Raw genomic sequence first — 26,192 nt, 5'->3', positions numbered from 1 at the left:
TATAATTTGAATCAATCGAACAAGTAATAATTTTGAAAAGGGGAATTGCTTGTGGTCTACGGAACTTTATAAAGTATCAAAAGTCTTAGACACTAAGCCTGTAATATATCGTCTACGTGATATAAAAGATGAACAGATTCTTGGCAGTTTCCACGAGTGTGAATGACCAAAAGTTAAAAACAATATATGCATGATAGTCAAAAGATATTAAAGAGTCTAACTCGGAAGGGTAAGAGACAGTTACTTGTTCGTTGACTAGGATACACCTCTGATCTTGATTCTTGGATTGCCGCTGAAGACGTTCACAATGCCGTATGATTTTTATCTGACATTTATGTCCAACGTCTCTGACCCCTCTATGATGATTTGAATTAAGTAAGAAATTTCGGACCAAACTCTCCCCCGCCATCAAATTCAAGTCAAGGTATGAATTGCTCTTGTTGATTGTATTCTAAAAATACATATGACATTTCTTCTGAGAAAGAACCGTACATGTGATATAAAAGTTAGACCACGTGATTGTCAACTCGTAACCGAGGATTGGATAGAATCAATTAATTCGGCTGAATACCCCTTTGCCACATTACCATACATAGAATATGGAAGTATGAATTATTTGTGTCGTGCAATCAATAGAAAAATCTCTGCTAATAAAAATGATGCATTCCACTTTAACTATTCAATGGAACATGGTAGGGTTTACATTAGCTCTCCCATTGACAATGAAATGATTCATCTCAAAGATAATCAGAGAGACGTTCTTGGTTTTAAAAAGAATATCATCAATAGCAGAAGCGCTGGAAGCACCGGTGGGATGGAACGTGTTATATTTGCAGACTATTCAACCCGTACTCTCATCAGAACATTGTATATTTCCTTATGCATCCTTTGTTGAGAAATTGGGACTCGTTCCTCATCAATGCCCCCCCCTGCGTGTTCTTGAACGAAAAACCGCTCATGAACACATTCACAACTACAATATAAAGCGCCTTCAATATATTACAGTCAACATTTCGTATTTGGAGCTCTATCAGTTAATATTAAGAAGTGAATTGGGCGATCCATCAGGAATAACAAAAGGTTTGGCTGTGATTACATGTCATTTTTGACTCATTCAGTGAGATAGCTAATAGAAAAAATACCTTTGTTTGTCCAGATATTGACTGCTATGTTGCTAATCTTAGACCACGACAATTGGGTCATGAAATGGACTATTACAGGGGTCGTTCGTCAATGTCCGTCTAGAGTCTCGGCAATTGGTTTGCTAAGTTGTGTCGCTTGGTATTACCCCTGGTGAAAAAATATATTGCACCAGTAGCTGCGGATTTTGCGTCCTCTACACTACACGATTGTGGTTCTGGGAAGGATTTTGAAGAAAGCGTTTAAAAAAAATCTTAAGTCGGGTGCGCGATTCCTCGACGATCGATTGAAATCACGACATAGCGGAAAAAGTTTAAAAAGGGCAAGAAACACCTCATCACTTATCAGTCTCAACTCAGGTCAGAAGCGTAAAACATAACTCTTGTCAAAGAAGAAAAATAAACCGAGAGTAAATATTGTTAGATCGAAAAGGGATTTCTTTTCCTAGAAATGTCATTTATACCACATACAGTATCTTACCCTTCAGTCACCTTATATTTAAATTTTTCGAGACGGAAAATGTTGATGTGTGTATTAAGACCGGTTACTATGAACAATTTTAGCCGAAACAACCGCTCTCTGAAAACGTACATTTTTAAATTTATTCCAGTGAAGACTGTTTCATAGATTTGACTTGCATATTTATAGATTTGTATCTGATTTTAAAAAATCTAACAATGAAAAACCAAGTGCAGCCGAGTGGTTATTCTATGACAAAAGTGCACTACAAAATTTGTTTAGACAAATCAGTGGCTACATAAATGGAACGCTGGTGAGCACAAGCAATAATCTTTCAAACTATGCAGTTTATATACAATTCATGTTGATGACTCCAATGTCCAATAAGATATTGAGAGGTTTGGCTATTGGATATGAATATAAAATGGATATTGGCGCTAGCAATATACTTAGAGATGTGAAAACTTAAGATTTACACTTGGTTGGGAAAATAAATCATGATATATTTAATATACCTCAACGGTTGCCTTCCAATGTTAAGATTCATTTAAAGTTACGACTCGCTCCATCCAATTTTATTTTGCGAAAAATAGTTGCCGCTGCGCCTGATGTAACAGTTTCTCTCACCTCGACAGTACTCCATGTACGAAAACAACAAGTTATGAGTCCTGTTGCTTTAGCAATAGAAAAATTAAGAGCTAATTGAAATAATATCAAACCGCTCGTTCCGCATACAATCACAAATCAACGACATAATACTACAGGTACACGTACCTACAACGATTCTTCATTTATCAATGACAAAATTCTTTCAAAACTTGCTTTGGCTTTTGTAATAAGTGGTAGTGCAATTGGATCGTGGACGAATTCTCCACATAAATTTGAGATATTTTGACCATCATGTCTTGTGTGTCAAGTAAATGGAATTCCACTCTATGGTATCATTGTGTTGAATTTGTCTGGTATTTAAAATACGAGTATTGTCTGAAGGAGCACAGTTCGTTTAGAGTGTACCTTTGCCGAACCGTTGGAGGAGATTGGATTGATGATCTCACTAAATCAATTTGAAACCTATTGGGAAATTACTCCTGATGGCAGTGTTCTACTAGACTTGGCACCATGACCACGAATCAAATGATCAATGTATTCAATTTGGATCCCTACATGTCCAAATACATGTGCTATTACGTACCCTCGGATTTCCTTGACCATATTCAAAGCGTTAGCAATGCCCTTATCATTGTTAATAGTAGTTCGTCAACTTTAAAGACGGGACATTGGCTGTGCATCTTTTAAACAGTTCAGAATATTGAATTTTTTCATCCTTTTGGCCTACTGTATGCATTCTACACGCCTCAAATTAAAGACTTCCTTGAGCAAAGTGGAAAATTTATTATTCAAAATCGGAAACAAGTAAAATATTTATCAACCAAAAGCTTTGGTTTTGAAGCACTATTGTATTTTATTTTTCGATGTCAGGGACATACAGTGATTTTTTAGCATTTATGGTAACAATCCTCTATTAAACTATATTCTACTTCAAAATACTCTTTCCTAGCTGTATAATATAAATTTCAGTGCCCCAAGAGTAAAGTGCTTTAAAAATTTTGTGTATTTGCTAATTACTAAAATTTGTAAGTACAAAAGTCTGTGTCCTTTAAATTTATTCTTCCACGTATAGGTAACCCTCGGTAATGGTTAGTGGTGTCAGCTCTTTAGGACTCAACTTGTACTTATCCTGGCATGCAGAGTCAGGGTCACATTTTCTACAGTATAATATAACTTCATTTTTATTATATCTCTTCGTAAAGTCAATAGTATTATTCTGATTCATATTATAAAATTCATGTGTTTCAATTTGCTTATTTGAAACAACGTCACACACAATATTCTCATATGAAGAGGTAATTTCTATAACAGTCAAATAAAAATCAGTAGGTTTATAATCATATTAGCTGGTATCTTCACAGCAATGACGTAAAAGCCAGACTCTCTTATTATTCCAGCAATTGAACCATAGACCAGGTTCTTGCTCCTAAAACATTTTAAAACCACGACGATACCAATCTCTTAAAAATAAACTGAAATCACGTTTAGGGTTTTTTGTAATCACGCCAGGGCAAGTATTTTCCCATTGATCACATTTATCATAGTGACAATTGGAACATAGGAAACCTCTAGGGTGAGGTTCATAAATCTCTATAAAATTTACTCGGATTGCATAATCAAAACTTTTCATTATAGTCATCAACAATAGCGCAATTCTCACAGGTTGACCAGTTGCCCAATGTATACAAGCATAATGGACATGTTTAAAACAATTTTTCAATGTTTACTGTCTCACTGTAAAAAAGAAACTGACTCGCGATCCATAAAATGAATGGCTTCTAGGAGGAGGAGCTATCGAGTGACGTCACAAAACTTCTTCGACTTAGATCTTGTTGCTTTGCAAAATAGCCGTCAAAAAAGAATTTTTAGGTAGTGATAAAAAGTAAATCCACAGTATTATTTCCTTTTATTTCAATTAATATATCAATAAATTGAGGAAATGCATCATTATACATCAAATATTCAGTTTAATTTATTAGTTATTTCTAAAGTTGTTCAAGACGAATATAGTTTCACTATAAACAACATTTTGGATATTGCCCCCTTCCTTAACTGTAAATAAAAAACAAAAGCCTGCTGCGTCATTGGCGCTTAACTGAAAACGAATTATATTACAAATATTGTCTTTTCCAGTTCTTAAAGCATTGAAAATAAAAATAAAATTACAGTGAAATGAATTCTTGAACCGATGGATCTTTCAACAATTACTGTCATTATACATCAAATATTCAATTCGATGCTGTTTATATTTTCCAAGACTGTTCAAGACGCATATAGTTTTCAGTAAAGCGCCAATGACGCAGTAGGTTTTAGACTTTTATAGTGAGAGAAGGGGCGATACCCAAACTCTTGTTTGTAGTGATTTTTGTTTGTTTCCAGCTAGATTTGCATATTCAATTTAAGTTTCACTCGTTTTAAGATTTTTTTATTAATTTACATTAATATCTATTATGTTTGTTTGCATTGATTGTTTATTTAATTTCTGCTCGTTTTAAGTTTCATTTCTACTTCAATAGCAAAAGAGTGTTTTTCGTTTTAATCTTGATTTTCATGTTCAATCTAAGAATTACTAACTTTCAGATTTATTTATTCATTCATATTATTAGTTTTTGTATGTTTTTTGCTATGATTGTTTATTTAATTTCTATTCGTTTTGGGTTTAATTTAATCTTTAATAGTGATTTCTGGTGGTTTTGAGTTTGAATTTTAACAGGTATTTGTAGCTGCTGAGCTTAAGTTTAAAATGTCCATTACTTTTCTTTGAACAATCTACTTTTCGGAAAGTTTTTTTAATTAGTTTTTGTTCGTTTTTGATTGCAAAAATCAATTTCAAAATCAAGCTTTTTTTAAAACATCAAATGTTCATCCAAGTATCAAAACTAGTATCAAAGTAACAATATCAAAGTGAAAAAATAGGTTTGTGTCATCCTCAGAGTTTTTATTATCTGATGTTTGAACTATTTTTAACCAAATGGCTATCTAAAAATTTTCATCGGATGGGTTGGGGAAAAAAGGACGTAAGGCGGGGGGGGATAATTGCCCTTTGGTCTCTTTTGACTCTTTTAAAGTGAACTAGAACTTTCTATTTGATCCCTCTCTGAAGTTTATACGAAAATCCCTTCTATAAGAACCATATATACCCCCAGAGTATAACTTACAACGCCTGTCAGTAGTAAGCTATCTAGTACTTTCACGAGTGATTGCGTTAGTAAGGCAATAGGGAATCCGACGAGTGATTGCATCATATGCCTTACCACGGGGCAGGCACCTATTACTACGAACGGTACATGCCTTACCAGACGGGTTTCTAAGGTAACACCCATTTTTTTCCCAAACTAAAGAAATTTGCTTGGCATAATGTGTTCAAAGTGTTATGGGCTTGCTTGAAAAAATACCAGTTTGAAAAAAATAAACACGTATCCATGATCTTTCTTCTGGCAAAAAAAAATACAAATTCCAATCAAAACTGGTCAAAAGTGTTAATAACCTGTAAGTTATAGGTATCTGATAACTCGTTCAGTATCGCATGTATTATTAGCGTTATCAATGGTATTTCATTTGCATAAAGCTATCTTGATTTGCCAAAACTTTTATCACTCGCATAAAACTAACTCAATTTGCAAAAAAGGTATTCCATTTGCGTAACTCTACTCTGAATGTCCTTAATGAGGATATAAATAATATAGAATGACATTGTGACTTGACCTAGCTTTGCCTCTCCGATGTGGTCTTTATAATGCACAAGAAACGTTTTAAAATTATTTTCAATTCAAATCGGATCTACCGGTCACTGCGTTCCCCCATTTTTGAGGGGGCAGGGGAGGGTAAGTGAGGGGGTGGGGGATTCAATTATTGATGTAACACAGTCTAAAAGTTGGCAGGTTTTTGTATTTGAGAATAATTGCACAATTAATGAACATCATGAATTCCCTCTCCCCGTTCTATTAAATTTTTTTTTGCATAAGCTCTATTTTGACTACTTCATGGGACGTGAGGGGGTTGAGAAAAATTAGTCAGTTAAAATAAATCTAGGACAGGGTACATTAGGTTTTGAGGGAGGTGTAAAAATGCTACATATTTAATACCCCGATAAACATTTGACTTGAAATGCTTCAGTAGAAATAGACTATTTCTTCTTTCTGAACTTTCTGGGGTGTGGGTGGGGGCAAGTATGTAGTGAAAATAATGCTAAAAAGGGGGAAATCAAGTTATGAGGGGGGTGTAAAAATGGTACTTATTTAATATCCCGGTAAATATACGACTAGAAATGCTTCAGGAGAAATAGACTATTGTTTCTTTCTGAACTAATCAATATTCCTTGACAAATATTTTTTCATTTTTACTGTATTGCTATTATTCAAAACATTGCATTGTCTATGCCACATCAAACTAGCGATAATTATCGTGGCTTTTTAGGTGTTCAATTTTTTTTCAGTGTAATTAATAACATAAAAAAATGATGAAATTTAGATTTGGCTAAGCTCTATTTTAGACTACTTTATATTGAGGTAAGTGAGGGTGAGGCAGGTATTCGTAAAGGAGAAATAGACTATTGTTTCTTTCTGAACTAATCAATATTCCTTGACAAATATTTTTTTCATTTTTACTGTATTGCTATTATTCAAAACATTGCATTGTCTATGCCACATCAAAATAGCGAATAATTTTCGTGGCTTTTTAGGTTTTAAATTTTTTTTCAGTTTAATTAATAAAATAAGATAATGATTAAATTTAGTTTTGTCTAAGATTTATTTTGAATACTTTATAGGATGTGAGGGGGGGGGGGGCATGTATTCAGTTAAAATAAAGCTAGGAAGGGGCACATTAAGTTTTGAGGGAGGTGTAAAAATGCTACTTATTTAATAACCCGGTAAACATTTGACTAGAAATACTTCAGGAGAAATAGACTATTGTTTCTTTCTGAACGGTCGGGGGAGGGGGTGGGGTCAAGTATTTAGTTAAAATAATGCTAAAAAGAGTTAAATTAAGTGTTGAGGAGGGTGTACAAATGGTACTTATTTAATATCCCGGTAAACATACGACTAGAAATGCTTGCGGAGAAATAGACTATTGCTTCGTTCTGAACTAATCGCAATTTCTTGACAAATATTTTTTTATTTTTACTTTATTGCTATTAGTCTTCACGATTACATGAATATACAGCTTGATTTTTCGAAGTTCATTTTGAATTTCTGTCGTAAAATGCAAGAGTTGGAATATATTTCAGTAGTGTTTTGTTGTGCTTTTACCTTGTCACAGTTACATTCTGTTGATTTTCATAGTTCATTTTGAATTTCTCTCATTGAAATGCAAGAGTTGGAATATTTAAGTAGTGTTTTGTTGTGCTTTACCTTGTCACAGTTACATTCTCTTCATTTTTAAAAGTTCATTTTGAATTTCTTTCGCGACGTGCAAGAATTGGAATATTTCAGTAGTGTGATTTTTTGTTTTACCTTGTCACAGTTAGATTCTCTTAATTTTTCAAAGTTCATTTTGAATTTCTTTCGTGAAGTGCATGAATTGGAATATTTCAGTAGTGTCTTGTCGTGGTTTACCTTTTTACTGCTACATTCTCACGATTTGTCAAAGTTCATTTTCGATTTCTTCCGTTGAAATGCAAGAGTTGGAATATTTCAGTAGTGACTCGTTGTGCTTTACCTTGTCACAGTTACATTCTCTTTATTTTCCAAAGTTCATTTTGAATTTATGTCGTGAAATGCAAGAGTTGGAATATTTCAGTAGTGTTTTGTTGTGCTTTACCTTCTCACAGTTACATTCTCTTCGTTTTTCGAAGTCTTTTTTGAATTTCTTTCGTGAAATGCATGAGTTGGAACATTTCAGTAGTGAATTTTTGGGCTTTACCTTGTCACAGTTACATTCTCTTGATTTTTCGAAGTTCATTTTTAATTTCTGTCATAAAAAGCAAGAGTTGGAATATTTCAGTAGTGTTTTGTTGTGCTTTACCGTTTAACATTTAAATTATATTGATTTTTAGAAGTTCATTTTTGATTTTTTGTATTAAAATGCAAGAGTTGGAATATTTAAGTAGTGAATTGTTGTGCTTTACCTTGTCACAGTTACGTTTTCTTGATTTTTCGAAGTTCATTTTGAATTTCTTTCGTAAGATGCAAGAGTTGGAATATTTCAGTAGTGTTTTGTTGTGCTTTTACCTTGTCACACTTAAATTCTGTTGATTTTCATAGTTCATTTTGAATTTCTTTCATTGAAATGCAAGAGTTGGAATATTTCAGTAGTGTTTTGTTGTGCTTTACCTTGTCGCAGTTACATTCTCTTAATTTTTCAAAGTTCATTTTGAATTTCTTTCGCGATGCGCAAGAATTGGAATATTTCAGTAGTGTTTTGTTGTGCTTTACCTTGTCACAGTTACATTCTCTTGATTTTTCGAAGTTCATTTTGAATTTCTGTCGTAAAATGCAAGAGTTGGAATATTTCAGTAGTGACTTGTTGTGCTTTACCTTGTCACAGTTACATTCTCTTGATTTTTCGAAGTTCATTTTGAATTTCTGTCGTAAAATGCAAGAGTTGGAATATTTCAGTAGTGACGTGTTGTGCTTTACCTTGTCACAGTTACATTCTTCTTATTTTTCAAAGTTAATTTTGAATTTCTTTCGTGAAATGCAAGAGTTGGAATATTTCAGTAGTGTTTTATTTTGCTTTACCTTGTCACAGTTACATCCTCTTGATTTTTTGGAGTTAATTTTAAATTTCTGTCGTAAAATGCAAGAGTTGGAATATTTCAGTAGTGACTTGTTGTGCTTTACCTTGTCACACTTACATTCTTTTGATGTTTCGAAGTTCATTTTGCATTTCTTTCGTTAGATGCAAGAGTTGGAATATTTCAGTAGTGTTTTGTTGTGCTTTTACCTTGTCACACTTACATTCTGTTGATTTTCATAGTTCATTTTGAATTTCTTTCATTGAAATGCAAGAGTTGGAATATTTCAGTAGAGTTTTGTTGTGCTTTACCTTGTCGCAGTTACATTTTCTTAATTTTTCAAAGTTTATTTTTAATTTCTTTCTCGAGCTGCGAGAATTGGAGTATTTCAGTAGTGTTATGGTGTGTTTTACCTTCTCAGATTTAGATTCTATTGATTTTTCAAAGTTAATTTTGAATTTCTTTCGTGAAATACATGAATTGGATTATTTCAGTAGTATCGTGTCGTGGTTTACCTTGTCACATATACAGTCTCCTGATTTTTAAAAGTTAATTGTGGATTTCTTTCGTTGAAATGCAAAAGTTGGAATATTTCAGTAGTGACTTGTTGTGCTTTACCTTGTCACAGTTCCAATCTCTTGATTTTTCGAAGTTCATTTTGAATTTCTGTCGTGAAATGCAAGAGTTGGAATATTTCAGTAGTGTTTTGTTGTGCTTTACCCTGTCACAGTTACATTCTGAGCTAGGTAATAAACTATTTCTGTAAAATCTGACCTAATAAGTGTTTTTGACCGTAAACTCTAGTTTTTTGTAAGAAAATTAGTGACATGTTGTAACTGATAAAAGATTTTAAATTTCTGTAATGTGTATCCGAGAGGTTAATTCAAGAAAGAGTTTGTTACTTACTTACCTACTTAATTACTTACTTACCTACTTACTTAAAAAAATTTCATAATGGTATAATAACATATTCAACAACAGATGCTGATAAAAAATTTATTCATTCTGATAGCTATATTTTGTCAATGTTATCCCATGTGTCTGACAATAGCTGTATGCAAAATCCTTTTCTTACATCTCCGATGTTTTAATAGACATTCTAAACGTTTGATATGCTAGCTTACTCTAAAAATAATGAACACATAACAAGGTAATGCATAATATATTTCTAATGAGATAATGCTATGTAGAATATTAATACAAAATATATTATGATACATTATTAATATCAATGATTAACTTTGGACATTTTGAATTTGGTCCATAAAATAGTTCACCATGTTCTCTCTTGATATTGTAGCTATTGTCTTCTCTTAGTTCGTAATCAGTAGAATAATCACTATTCCATTTAGAGTCATACACAATGTTTACTGGTGTCTCATCAACAGGCTCAATATGCTTTTCGTCTTTGGTATTATTTGGTTCATTGACTGTTTGATCAATGACAGTAACGTTTGCTGGTGCTTTGTTTTTCATCGATTAATCTTTATATTCGATAGTGACATTTTTTGAAAATGCTCTTTTTATTTTTTTGGCGATTTCACAATTTATTATCACTTTATATTTAAATAGATAAGAGTTTAGAAGGATAGACAAAATATGGTTTTAGATATTAGTAGAAAAGTAGGCCTCTCTTTTATTGACCTTCTGTTTAATCCTGATGCCCGAAAGCTGACGATTGGTTGTATCAGTAGATAATGTGTTACCTGCAACAGTAGCAAGGAGTTGTCCTCTATCATCAACGATTATTTTTATGTTGGCATTCTCTTTGAGTGCAATCATCTCTGGAGATCTCAATCTCGCATAACCACCAACGTAAGAGTTGAATTTTTTCGCTATTCCAAAGAAATTTAATTCCTTACTGTCATGACAATGCATGCATACATTTCCAATAGTGCTACCACTTGTACTTGTTTCATAGTTTAAATACTTCTCCTTGTCTGCATTCAATGCTACAATAACCTTGTTATGTGAAAACACTTTATTCAAATGCTCCATCTTCACTTTTTTTTAAAGATATGACTTATGTGTTTAACGTTCCACTGCGTAAAAAATACTGATTTAATACATGCAATAGACTAGGTAGTGTCAATAACCGGATCATAGAATACCAATGGGAAAGCCACATCGTATCTCTGACCAATAATAGAGTACAATTGTTAGAGCCATAGGCATATTTTGTCATTTTAAGATACGTACAAAAAAAAAGATAAAAAATAAATAAAGTTGAATAATTTTGAAGTTTAAAAAAAAAAATATATTTGTAAGTAAGTAACAAGCTTTTTATTGATTTCACCTCTTGAAAATACAGTACAGATACTTCATTCAAGAAACGTGATTAAACACGTTTTGAAACTACATGCTATTTGCTTGCCTTTCCTTGGCACCTTTCCAAACGAGCGGGGTTCCCCACTGGTTCCTACACATTGCAAAAAAGTGAGCAGTACGAAAACTCCACGTTTTCAACCGGACCGGTTTTTTAGACAACAACCATTTTTAGGGACCAATCAGAGACAGCAGAGGCTGCTGAATATACAATAACTTGATCGGCGATTGGTTACACACCGCGACGGCGCATACATAGTGAGAGAGACATGCAAAGTCGACACAGCTTTATTTCATTTTTTTAAGGTTAATTTAGACGAGGTTACGTGCGCGCACGTAACTTAACTTAATGGCAATCTCAAAATTTTATCGGATGCATTCGGAGAAAAAATGGCGTGGGGGGCTAGTTGCCCTCCAATCTCTTTTGACTCTCAAAAACTGAACTAGAACTTTCAATTTCTAATCAAATGAGCCCTCTCTGAAGTTTTTACGAACATCCCTTCCATAAGAACTATATATTCCATCAGGGCATAACTTACAACACCTGCCCTCAGGCTCTGTGGGGCTGTGTTCGCCCCGGAGTTTTCGTTATATGGTCTTTGAACTATGTTTTAAGAAAATGGCTATCTCAAAGCTCTTATCGGATGAGTTGGAGGAAAAAAGGGTGTGGAGAAGGGGGTCTAGGTGCCCTCCAATCTCTTTTGACTCTTAAAAAGTGAACTAGAACTTTCCATTTCCAATCAAATGAACCCTCTTTGAAGTTTATACGAGCATCCCTGTCATAAGAGCCATATATACCCCCAGGGCATAACTTACAACGCCTGCCACCGGGCCCTGGGGGGTTTGTTTCGACACCGGAGTTTTTGTTATATGATCTTTGAACTATTTTCAAAAAAATAGCTATCTAAAAATTTTTATCGGTTGCATTTGGGAAAAAAGGGCGTGGGGGAGGAGCCTGGTTGCCCTTCAATATCTTTTGACTCTTAAAAAGTGAACTAGAGCTTTCAATTTACAATCAAAAGGGCACTGTCTGAAGTTTATACGAGCATTCCTTCCAGTAGAACCAAATATGCCCCCAGGGCATAACTGATAGCCCTTACCCTGAAGACTGTGGGGGGAGTGTCCTCTTCAAAGATATAATTTCCAGAACTTTCAACTAAGTTGAACAAAATGGCTATCTCAAAATTTTGATTGGATGTGATTGGGGAAATGGTGGGCGTGGAAGGGGTGTTAGTTGCCTTCTCATCACTTTTGACTATTAAAAAGGGCACTAACCATTTAAATTTCCAATTGAATGAGCCCTTTTTGAGGATTACAACCTTTGTAAACTTACAACCCTTGCCCTGAGGGCTGTGGGGGGGGTGTCATCCTCAAAGACCTAATTTCACGAATTTCCAACTCCGTTTAACAAAAGGGTGGTCTCAAAATTTTGATTGGCTGTGTTAGTGGAAATAATGGGTGTGGAAGGGTTGTTAGTTGCCTTCCAATCACTTTCGACTGTTAAAAGGGGCACTAGGCATTTAAATTTCCTATTTAATGAGTCCTTTTTGAAGTTTTTACAAAAAGCTTTCTATAAGAACCTTATATTCCCCCAGGGCATATCTTACAAACCCGTGCCCTGATTGCTGTGAGGGAGTCCATAGCAACCACATATGCCCCCAAGGCATAACTTACAGTGCCTACCCTCGGGCCCTGGGGGGCTGTGTCGACACCGGAGTTTTTGTTATCTGAACTTTGAACTAGTTTTATTTAGTCTATTTAAAAAAAAATTTATCTGATGTATTTAGGGCGTGGAGGGGTGGGGGGGGGGGCTAGTTTCCCTCCGATCTCTTTTGACTCTTAAAAAGTGAACGAGACTTTTCAATGTTCAACCAAATGAATCCATAAAAACTATATATGCCCCCAGAGCATTACTTACAACGCCCGCCTCCGACTCTGGCGGGTTGCATCGACACAGGAATTTTTCTTATCTTACCTTTGAACTATTTTTAATGAAATTAATGGCAATTTTAAAAATTTTATCGCAAAGGCTTGGGGATAAAATGGTGTGTGGGGGGAGGGGGGTGAATTCACTCATAAAAAGTGAATTATAACTTTCAATTTCCAATAAAATGAGCCCTCTCTGAAGTTTATACGAGCACCCGTTTCATAAGAACCGTATAAGCCTCCGGGAAAACACTTACAACGCCTACCCCCCGGGCCCTGGGGGGCTGTGTTGACACTAGAGTTTTGTTATCTAATTTTTGAACAATTTTCAGAAAACTGGCTTTCTCAAAATTTGTAGCGGATGGGTTCGGGAAGAAGGGGCATGAGGAGGGGGGCTAGTTGCCCTTAAAGCTCTTGACTCTTAAAAAGTGAACTTTTTTCTTATCCGTTAAAAGTGAACTTTTAACGGAGTTTTTCTTATCCAACCTTTGAACTTTTTTTTTTAACAAAATGTTTATCCCAAAATTTTCATCAGATGGGTTTGGAAAAAGAAGGCGTGGGGGGCCAGTTGCCCTCAAATATCTTTTCACTATTAAAAAGTGAACTCTAACTTTCAATTTCCAATCAAATCAGCCCTCTCTGAAGTTTATACGAGCATCTCGTTCATAAGAACCACATATACCCCAGCGCAGAACTTACAACGCCTGCCCTGGGACCCAGGGGGGTTCTTTCTAAACTTTTTTTTTTGTTATATGAATTTTTAAAATTTTTTAAATTAATGGCTATCACAAATTTTTCCCGTATGAATTTTTATAAAAAGGGGGTGGGGGAGGGCTAGTTGCCCTCAAATATCTTTTGACTCTCAAAAACTGAAATAGAACTTTCAATTTCTAATCAAATGAGCCCTCTCTGAAGTTTTTAAGAGTATCCCTTTCATAACAGCTATATATTCCCCAAGGGCACAACTTACAACGCCTCCCCTCGGGCCCTGGGGGGCTGTGTCAACCCCGGAGTTTTCGTTATATGGTTTTTGAACTATTTTTAAAAAAACGGCTATCTCAAAGTTCTTATCAGATGGGTTTGAGAAAAAAGGTCGGGGATGGGGGAGGCTAGGTGCCCTCCAATCTCTTTTGACTCTTAAAAAGTAAACTAGACCTTTCAATTTTGAATCAAATGAGCCCTTTTTGAAGTTTATACGAACATCCATTTCATAATACCCATATATGCCCCCAGGACAACACTTACAACGCCTACCTTCCGGGCCCTGGGGGATTGTATTGACACAGGAGTTTTGTTATCTAATTTTTGAACAATTTTTAAAAAACTGGCTAGTTAAAAATTTGTCGCGGATGGGTTTGGGGAAAAAAGGCGTGGGGGGGGGGGGCTAGTTGCCCCTTAAAGCTCTTGACTCTTAAAAAGTGAACTAGAACTTTCTATTTCCAATCAAATGAGCCCTCTATGAAGTTTATACGAGCATCCCTTTCATAAGAACCATACATGCCTTTAGGGCATAACTTAGAATGCCTTCCCCCGGGCCATGGGGGGTGTATTGACACCGGAGTCTTTCTTATCCGACCTTTGGACTATTTTTATTAACAAAATATCTATCTCAAAATTTTCACCAGATGGGTTTAGAAAAAGAAGGAGTGGGGGGGGGGGCTAGTAGCCCTCGAATCTATTGTGACTATTAAAAATTGAACTCGAACTTTCAATTTCCAATAAAATCAGCCCTCTATGAAGTTTATACGAGTATCTCTTTCATAAGAACCATATATGCCTCAGCACATAACTTACAACGCCTGCCCCGGGGCCCCGAAGGGTTGTGTCGACACACCTGAATTTTTGTTATCTCACTTTGCAACAATGTTTAACTTAATGGCTATCACAAAATTGTATCGGATGCTTTTGGGGAAAAGGGGGCGTGGGGGGGATAGGTTCCCTCCAATCACTTTTAACTATTAAAAAGGGCATTAGCCCTTTGAATTTCCAATCGAATGAGCCCTTTTTGATGTTTCTTCAACAAAGATTTCTATAAAAAGCTTATATGCCCCCAGGGCATAACTTACAACCCTTGCCCTAAGGGCTGTGAGGGGAGTGTCCTCCTCAAAAACATAATTTCAATCTAGAAATCAATTACGTAGAACAAAATGGATATCTCACAATTTTGATTAGATATGTTTGGGTGAATGGTGGGCGTGAAAGGGGTGTTACTTGCCTTCCAATCACTTTTGAACCTTAAAAAGGACACTAGAACTAACGATTTCCAATCGAATGAGCCCCTTTGAGGTTTATACGACGACCCCTTCCATAAGAAGTGCCTCTGGGAAAAAAATAATAATAAAACATTGGAGCCATATGACCTTTACTATAGGCAACGCTATAGCGTTGCCTTTGATATCATTAAGCATTCTTGCATAAATATTTTCCTTTGACGAGATAACTCTTGAAAATCATCATTCAGAATCAAACATTTTTACAAAGTGACTAGATTTCGTATGATTTTTTGTTTCTCAAATTCAACCATTTTTAATCATGGCACTCTAACTACCGAAGAAAAAACCTGAGCGAACCATGAATCGATTTTTTCTGGTTTCCATCCCCTAAAGTAATTGAATGAATAATGCTCGTCGATGTGGACTGAAGATGTAATTGAAGGCTGGAAAGGCAAGGCCTCGGTAAAGGGATCACAACTTGTCCGCCAGTTGTGCATTGAGGAAAATGGCTATCTTTCACGACTTCTAGCAGGGGATCTTCCCCAAGGGATTCCTCCCCCTTATAAAGGATCGAAATCTCTTTTGAGTTGATAAAACTAGTCTCAGCTTCCTTCCCAATTTTCTTCAATCCAACCCAAAATTCAGTACCTCCAATCTTTCCGTAACCCGTTGTTGACAAGTCGAGTCCATTTCATCATTATCTGTAGTTTCTCTTAATATGTCATGGGCCTGCTCCTCCCTCCTAAGGTTCTTAGTCGTATTGTAATTTTGTAAATTTCCCAGTGGGTCTTAGAACTCTTTGTCCCCCCTATTATTTATGTTAGCTAGGCATAGCCCATCTTTTTTTTTATTTTTCGCCACTGCAGGCTGAATCCGCAAATTTTGCGTCTTTTTAGTATTTCTCTATTCATCTCTATTTTCTCAAATTTTCCAATCACGCATATTAAATCATCATTAAATCTGAATTGGACTCCAGTGTCTACTATCTTTGACTGCATTTCTTTATTGTAATTAAATAAAAAAAACAAGTTTTTTAAACTGAAAGTAAGGAGCGACATTAAAACTTAAAACGAACAGAAATTATTCCGTATATGAAAGGGCTGTCCCCTCCTCAACGCCTCGCTCTTTATTCCGTATATGAAGGGGCTGTCCCTCCTCAACGCCTCGCTCTTTACGCTAAAGTTTGACTCTGTCTCACAATTTTTTTTTTTAAACAATAAAAAACTTTAGCGTAAAGAGCGAGGCGTTGAGGAGGGGACAGCCCCTTTCATATACAGAATAAAGAGCGAGGCGTTGAGGAGGGGACAGCCCCTTTCATATACGGACTAATTTCTGTTCGTTTTAAGTTTTAATGTCGCTCCTTACTTTCAGTTTAAAAAACTTGTTTTTTTTATTTAATTTCTGATCGTTTTTTAGTTAATGCAGCTTTTATTTGCATAAAAATTTTACTTTTCTTTTGCTAAATGAATGTCTTTACAAATTAACTTACGTAACTAACTTCTATATTCGTATATTTTTCTTCTGGCAAAAATTCAAAGTTGCAGATTTTTGCAGATATGAGCTTGAAACCTATGTAATAGGGTTTTCTGATACGCTGAATCTGACGTTGTGATTTTCATTAAAATTCTTTCACTTGTAGGGGATGTTTCCCCCTCTTTAAAAAATCGAGTAAATTTCCTCAGGCTTGTTGCCTTTGATGAGTAATACTAAACTTTATAAAATTTATATATTTAGAATCAGCATTATAAACACATTCTTTTGATACATTTATTGACATCAAAATTACGTTTTTAAAAGTTTCGATTACTATTGAGCCGTATCGCTTGTTTTTTTATTGTTTTTTTATTACGTATATGTTATTACGTATATGAGGGGGTTCTGCCCTTAGTCAATACCACGCTCTTTACGTTAAAAGTTAAAAAAAAATTTGAGTCACAAACCCCTGAATCACAAAGGCCATTTAATTAGAATAGAGAGCTCTTTTGAAAGCACTAAAAAAAACTGTAGCGTAAAGAGCGAGGTATTGACTTGGGGGAGAACCCCCTCACATACGTTATAATTTCTGTTCGTTTTAAGTTCTAATATTCCTTCTTACATTTCAGTTGAAAAAACTTGGTTTTTTTTTATTTAATTTCTGATCGTTTTTTAAATAATGCTTGGAAATCCGGCGCCCCCTTCATAGAAATGTCCCTTACCCCAACGAAACATCCTCCACGGAAATATTCTCCAGAGTAACTCCCGCCTCTAGCCGCCCCGCGCCCGAAAAATCCGTCCAGAAAAATGTTGTATACGTCCCAATAACCAAGAAATAATGCTGGCAAGTCCGGCGCCCCCTTCATGGCGATTTCCCTTCCCCCATGAAAAATTCCTTCATGAACAGATCCTCCAACATAACTACCGCGCCACCCATCCCTCCCACTAGCAGAAAAAAAACTCCTGAAAACTTCTGTATACTTCCGAATAACCAATACTATATGTTAACATTGGGTAAAGTTCATATCTTTTAGCCCTCCCTCTGGGTACTTCGGGGGATTAAGTCATCCCAAAAGACATATTTATCATATTTTCGACCATGCTGAACAAAATGGCTATCTCAAAATTTTGATCGGGTGACTTTGGTAAAAAAACAAGCGTGGGAGGGGGCCTAGTTGCACTCCATTTTTTTTTGTCACTTAAAAATCACGCTAGAACTTTTAATTTCCATTCGACTGAGTCCTCTCACGATGTTCTAGGACCAATGTGTCGACACAATCACGCCTGGGAAAAAAAACAAAAAACAAACAAACAAATAAACACGCATCCGTGATCTTTATTCTGGCAAAAAATGCAAAATTCCGCACTTTTGCAGATAGGAGCTTGAAACCTCTACAGTAGGGTTCTCTGATACGCTGAATATGATGGTGTGGTTTTCATTAAGGTTCTATAATTTTTAGGGGGTCTTTCCCCCTTTTTTCGAAAATCAGCCAAATTTTCTCAGGCACGTAACTTTTGATGGGTAAGATTAAACTTAATGAAACTTATATATTTGAAATCAGAATTAAAATCTGATCCTTTTGATGTATCTATTGGTATCAAACTCCCGTTTTTTAGAGTTTCGGTTACCATTGAGCCGGGTCGCTCCTTACTTACAGTTCGTTACCACGAACTGTTTGATTCCTTTTAATATTTCTTTTCCTCTTTTTAATTTTCTTTTCTTTGTCGTAGTATTAAATAAATCGTCATGAAATCTGAATTGGACTTCAGTGTCCATCATCTTTGACTGCCTTTCTTTATTGTAGTTCCGCTTCGCATCTTTTTTCTCTCTTTTAGTTTTCTTTACTTTTACCACAGAAACAAATAATTCGTCATCAAATGGGGATTGAAATCTGACATTTGGTTTTTCATATTGCACTAAAATTTCTCGAGCTCTACGTGGAAAAGCGCGTACAATAAATTACGTTTCATTTTTTTCTGGTATAATCAGTGCTTTATTTTGGCATATATATTTCGGCGTCTCATATTCCTTAAAAGTGTTCTGAAGTTTCCTATTTCCTGAAAATTCTCCCGAAAAATCATTTTCGCGCGTCTTATTTTCAATATTGTGTGGCTTAGCCACTTCTACATCCTATTTTTCCGGATTATCAACATTTCGAACTGAAGTATCAAACATTTCGTTTTTTCGACAGGGTGGCTCAGCCTCCCATTTTGTTTTTTGGGCCGGTCCACCTCCCCGCATAGTCGACGAAGTTGTATTTTTTTTTTTCCGTCTTAGCATTTAATGTCTGGTAAATTTCATTTTCTCGCGATTGATTCTTAGACAAATTGTTATGGCTATCCGCCAGCCTATGTGTTAGTTGTGATAAAATCTCACTTTCTGGAATTCCCCAGCGGGCTTCTATTGGGCCTATCATGGCTCTTTTAAACTCTTGGTGATGTCGCTCTTTCTTCTCTCTAGCTGTTTTATCATTCTCCTCTTTTCGTTCTCTGGCTATTCTATCAGCCTCCTTCTTTTTTCTCTGGCTATTCTATCAGCCTCCTCTTTCTTTTCTCTTGATATTCTCTATTTCTTTCTCTCATGTAATTTAATAAATATTGTGTCATATCTACATGACTACTTTTTCGTGAGCCCCTCCTGGATCTCGATTCTGCACTGCTCCTTATATTCGGACTACTTTGATTCCTTCAGTCATTATATATTCCTAATTCGTTTTCTGAATCCATTCGTTCCATATCTGTATTATCTCTAGCCCGCAACTCCCCTTCATTTTGCACAACATCTGAGAGGTGAGTTCATCTTGTTTTTTCATGTATTAAATTTTCCTTGTTTATTTTGTATCCCCTCATTTTACCGGGTGGACTTCTTCCCGATGCTATTACCTCTTAATTAATTAGTCAATCGTGGCAAGTTCAACAATTGCCACACGTAAAAATTATGGTACGCAATTATTATTGTGAATTATCAGCTCCGTGTAATAATATTTAAAAAATTTTCAAATAACCGGAATATCTAGACATCATTAGAGAATAACAACTTCTTTCACAGCAAGCAATTTTACACGAGCGAAATACATATCTGAAACAGGGTTGCCACTCGGGCAGTTTTTTGGTGCCACTTTGGGTGACAAAATAGTGTCAATTTTGTGTAAAAAGTGTAATTTTCCAAAAATTTGCCGCTCGTGACACTTTGCGTCGCTCGTGCTCATATCAACAAGCTTTTTAAATTGAAAATATTGGCCAATCCAATCGGGATCATCCCCCGCGTGGTTTCCCACATCTTTATCTTCTCCAACATGAAATGTCGGATCTAATGCCATCTTTCAACTATAAAAAATAAATTTTGATTTTACTTAGTCAGTGCTAATTTCCGGCTTTGCGCAGCACTTCCACTCTTGTCAACTTTCCAGCCCCCCTCCTAAAAACCCGCTAAACACAAATGGTATTTACTGTATAAAATGGGAACTCGTCCCACAGAGTAATTTCTTCTCTTTTTTTTAAAAAACTAGTGGAAAAACAATAACCCAGCTATATAATGTAATTTATTTATCACAACCTGAACAGAATAAGTTTCACGAGAACTCTCGCCACTCCCAGTAAATTTTTCTTTACAATGTCTCCAGGGACTAGGGCATAGGAACAGTAAACAAGCATTTTAAGTATCAATATGAAAGCTCATTTATAATAAAAAACGAGCATTTAGTGTATCAACGTGAAAGCATATTTACAATCAAATATTAGGGGGAATATAATAACTATAATGAGGAAGTGTGTCCAAATTCAAAAATTTAAGTAAGAAAAATAAGTGAAACTAGATTGTGATTTTGCTAATGATTGCATAGGATTAAAGATAAAGGAAGTTTTGGTATGAATTTTGTTTTTAGTATGATGGTTATGTATGAATTTTCATTTGTTCATTGCCAAGAGTTCAAAGAAAAATATGAAAAATATGAACGGAAATGTTAGAGCGCTTTTTTGCGTCACTGGCCCAGTCACTGAAGAGGTCACTAGATATTATTGTGGGACACCAGTGAGCTCAGTGTAGACCCCGAAGCCTTGCCGAAAAGTCGGCGGCACGCCGCCGAAAACAACACGGGGGCGCGCCGCAGAGCTTGCATCAGCGCGCTGACGCCGCCGCTGATTCTGTCGGCGGCGGCGTCACTAAGCCGCCGCCGTTTTTTTTCTCTCTTTTTTGGTTATCGGTATCGACATCCGGGCTTCAACCGTCATCCCGGCTAATCTGTTTCTTAAACATAAATACTGCTCGCCATGTATATCGGTTCGTAGGAAGGAGAAGAAGAAATTTTTCTTGAAACGAAAATTCTACCTTCCACTTTAAAATTCTGTTCATTTTTGTATCTGATTTTTCGGTTAAAAAGAGGTAGGTAAAAGAGCATTAGGCAATTCAGGATGTTATCATAGGCAGCGCAATCGAGCTGCCTAAGTAAAGAACAATGTTGCCACAATGTAGTATTTTTTTTTCATACCAGGGCAATTCGTATCGAAGGAGTTGTCGTAAAAACTTCGAAAAGGGCTCATTCGATTGGAAATTGGAATAGCTTGTGTTGAAAGTGACTAGAAGCCAGCTAACACCCCTTCTACGCCCACCATTTCACCAAACACATCCAATCAAAATTTTGAGACAGCCATTTTGTTCAGAGTAACTGATTTCCAGAGAGAAAATATGTTTTTTGAGGAGGTTATTCCCCCACAACCCTTAGGGCAAGGGTTTTAAGTTATGCCCTGGGGGTATATAAGAACGATGTTGGCACAATGTATTATTTATCAATTTTTCTTTTAGACCAGGGCACTTCATATCGAAGAAGTTATTGTAGAAACTTCGAAAGGGCTCATTCAATTAGAGATTGGAGTGGCTTGTTCCCTTTTTAATAGTCGAAAATTATTGTAAGGCAACTAACACCCCTTCGAAGCCCACCATTTCCCGAAACACATCCAATCAAAATTTTGAGATAGCCATTTTGTTTAACGTAGTTGAAAGTTCTGGAATTTAGGTCTTAGAGGATGACAACCACCCTCACAACCCTTAGGGTAAGGGTTGTAATTTATGCCCTGGGGGCATATACGGTGTTTATAGAAAGTGTTGTCACGCAGAAACTCAAAAAAAGGCTTGACATTTTTATAGTAGAGATCGATGTGGGTGTAATGTATAATTTTTTTGTTGTTGTTGTTGTTTAGACCAGGACACTTCGTATCGAAGGAGTTGTCGTAGGAACTTCGAAAAGGGCTCATTCGATTGAAAATAGAAAGGGCTGATGTCCTTCTTAATAGTCGAAAATGATTGAAGGTAAGCTAAGCCATCACCCACGCACACCCACCAATTCTCTTTCTTTTTTAAAAGTAATTGTTGGGTAAAGATGCAATAAAAATTCAAATTATTAAGGCTGATTACCCATAATGCCTATAAACAATATCCCAATTACGGTTGAGGGTACTATGTTCAAACTTTCGAGGCTTCTTCTGCTCTTAAAATTTGACCAAATCAAAATAGCGTAAGTGTATCCAAGCTATCAAAGAAAGTAAACAAATTTTTTTGCGAATGTTATCAACTTTTCAATTTCAGATCAACTAGAGGAGGTATGAAACTAAATTAAACAATACTATTTGAGTCCAGATTCTTAAAAGGGTCTATGTTGTTAAAAATTGCTGAATTTTTTTTCCAGCATACAAATAGCAGGCCAAACTATAAATTCTTAAAAAAACGAAAAGATTTAAAGTATTATTTTCTTTTTCCCCAAAAAGACTATGTCAATATAAAACAAACATAAATTAATAAAAAAAAAACTGTTTCCACAAAATAAGTTTTTCAAAGAAAAGTAAAGAACTCCATTAAACAAAAAAATGAGCAAAATTAAAATCAAATAATTTACCAAGCGGGAAACTACCACAAATCAGCATCGATAAATAAATGAAACCCAAAACGAACAGGAATTACAATAAATGGCCGAGTCAAATTCAAAACGAGCAGAAATAACATAAGTTGGGCTCAAAACCCCTATGCCTTCCCAAGGCCAAAACATAATTTGTACTTTACGGAAAAAAATATAAATGAATGTGCATTGTCAGTTTAATAAACATATACTGATATTTAGTAATTAAAATGTTAATATTATTTGATTTTTTAAAGTTATAAAAGTAAAAACATTTATATTTTTTTTAGTAAAGTGCAAATTATGATCTGACCTTGGGAAGCCATAGGGGTTTTGAGCCCAACTTATGTTATTTTCTGCTCGCTAATTTCTTATATTAATTTCTGTGAGTTTGACTCGGTTATTTATTGTAATTTCTGTTCGTTTTGGGCTTCATTTATTTATCGATGCTGATTTGTGGTGGTTTCCCGCTTGGTAGATTATCTAGAGCTAGTATAGAAATATATCTATAGAGATGAATTACATTTTTTGTTTGCACACTTAGCAGAGCACACTGAAGTTGAAGTATCCTTAAACTTTGACTTGAAACGTCATAACTTGACCACTTCTTTTAGAAAAGAATTTTGGAGGGTTATTCCGTGTTGATAAGAAAAGTGGGTAAAGGTGCAGTTTAGTTCCTCCTGTAGTGTAGAGCACAGGAGCCCTATGGTGAAGGTGCAGGTGTGTTCTCCCTTATAAAAACAACTTATTTCAGCAGATACAAAGAAGAAGCCCATTTGCGACATACTGTGGGACCCCAATCTCCAATGCTAGTATCAGATCCCGCGAATGGCAGTTTACGCTCGTAAAGTTCTGGCTGTACCGGCTACAAGTGCCCCAGCTAAACGGCTTTTTAGCACGACAGGACTGATAGTGACTGCAAAAAGATCAATGGCTCCAGGCAGAGTGAACAAAATCACTTTTGTTACATCAATTGTAACTGAAGTGATGTGACCGCTGATTTAAAATTGTTGTTAAGCCATGGTATCTGACTTGTATACAATGTTTTTTCGATGACGTTATTTGTTTTTTTTCACTTCATTTTCGTATGTATTTGATGAAAAGGAGATGTTTGAACTTCAAACTTTGAAAGTTATACACACATTAGCCCAAATCATTAACAAGAAGGAAATGACGAAACACGGGATTTTATAGGAACAATGCGATGTTAAACATAAACACAACATAGGTTTCCCTGGGTCTAGTGGCTAAAAATGAGAATTCTACTTGGTCTGATCGACGGTGAACATAAACGCTTTCCGCACGGCCCAACAAACTCCTGTTTTGTCATATTGTTCTTGTATGTTTTTAGCCAACCATTTAAAAATCCTTACTAAAATCTTTAGTAAGATTTAATTAAGATTTAAGTACATTTTTTGGCGACGCCAAAAAAAATTCGGCGCGCCGCCGCCGATACTAAATCACACATTCGCCGCCGTCATGTCGGCGTGGCGCGGCTTCGGGGACTCTCTCAGTGGATGTTTTTGCGTTGCTGAGTCGTTGTGTAATGTCACCAGTGAGCTTTTCACTCACTGGGCTTCAAGAGCTTCAGTCACGGAAATCGATGAAAAGACGCGTAAAGTTAAGCAGTCACTAGCCCAGTGACTAGTTAACATAGTAACAGCTATTAACATAGTGGCGTGAAAATACACTCTTAGCTTTTCTTCCTCTTTTCTTCTTTGAATTGTAGTCAACCCTCAACTAATAAAACATAAAAAATAAATTCGGACCCAATCAAGAATTGCAAACTGCTTGACTGGCTTATCATCTATGAGCCTAAACATAGTTGCAGCAACACAAAATAGTTGAACTAAACAACTGAAAACAATTGAAGGCTTCTCCACCACATTGCAGTTAAATGTCTATCTCTGTCCTCTCCATTGCCAAGTATTTCGTACTCGAAGATCAATGGATGATCTTCGCTTATCAGTGATAAGAATAAGAATATAAAAGTTTCTCACACACAGATAGAGACAAACACGTTTATGTTTTCGCCCCACAGAAAGATTCTTGCATCCAATAATTGTCGAGCGCGGAGTTAAGATAAGAATCTTAAATGACAGAAAAACGATATCGATGCATATCTACATTATCAGTTGTCCTTTTGGTTTTTTGTCCAAAAAAATTCTTTTTTTGTAAAATAGTGCTACTTAGCAAAAAAAGTGTCACTTTTGCCAAAAAGTGTCCTAGTAGTGTCAGGTGTCCCGAAAAGTGCCATTTTTTTTAAAAAGTGTCAAAAGTGATACTAAAGTGTCACCGGTGGCAACCCTGATCTGAAAACCGAAATAACAGGGGTTGGACGAGAAAGTAAACTGTACAGCCGCGCGAATATTTTACTAGTGAATTGGCTAGACTAAACTCAAACAGGGGAACTACCCTGCAAAACAACTCCAAATGTAATCTTCTCTTAGGCCGATTACTCAATAGAACAGGTGTTTCTCACCTTCTTTATCAAATATGCACACAAAATTGACAAATTCTCCTAATTTGCCGTCTTCAATAATCTTATAACCTTCGTCACTGAAGATTATACCTAAGCCCGCTCTAATTTCTATATTTGGAACCTTGATGAAAGGAGTTGAAGAAAGGGGGTTGCACCCTTTCTTATGCTTTGCGTCTTTCCTAGGTTGGAGCCCGGCTCATCTAATTTTAAATTCACAATCTTTCAAATCTGTCTTTCCGTGCAGATTTTTACAGCCTATAGCCTATACTGTAGGCTAATTTTCACCAGTCTTTTTCTGAAATTTTTGCGGCTCAATTTGCTGATTTTTTACAAGCTAATTGGTCTCGTGATATATTGATTCATAATTTTTTTTTTCCTATTATTATCTAACTAGGCACAGTCCATTTAGATCTTCGTAATATTTTTAATCGATTCCGTATTTTTTTTCTCTCCGCAATTTTTTTATATGTAATCAGAATAGTCTACTTTATAGGCTAAATTAAATAGTCTCTTGGAAAATGCGGAATTCTTTATTATCAGTTTTACCGATAGGACCTGTGTTGCTGCCACCAGTGTTCTTGTGGCACGCCACGACGGCCACCAGAAATGGGCGCAAAAATGGTGCTCAACCCCTTACTGGAGGGGGGGGGGCCTCGCTGGCGCCAAATATTGTAATGGAATGTCCACGCTTACCACTACGGTTCTGTAAATATATAGAATGTAAATACCCAATTTACGGTATACCCTGCTCCAAGGTATGATAACGTGATCGAACGGTCAAACAGTCAAACTCTAGGCCAAGGGTTCCCAACCTTGGTTACCACTAATAATTATATCTATCTCCTTGGAGGGTAAACGGACCCCCTGTCGATATAATTAATGACGGTATGTCTCACAACTCTTCATATTACAGATAATACAATCTCAGCCCTTATATAGGCTGCTGGACTCTACCTAGGCTAAAAAGTCAATGGTTATATAGAAAGTTTGCTTACTACATT

This window comes from Artemia sp. Qi Xiang Cuo, chromosome 1, assembly GCF_049724085.1.
Source record: "Artemia sp. Qi Xiang Cuo chromosome 1, ASM4972408v1, whole genome shotgun sequence".
Lineage (NCBI taxonomy): Eukaryota > Metazoa > Arthropoda > Branchiopoda > Anostraca > Artemiidae > Artemia > Artemia sp. Qi Xiang Cuo.
Note: the sequence above shows the minus strand (reverse complement) of the source record.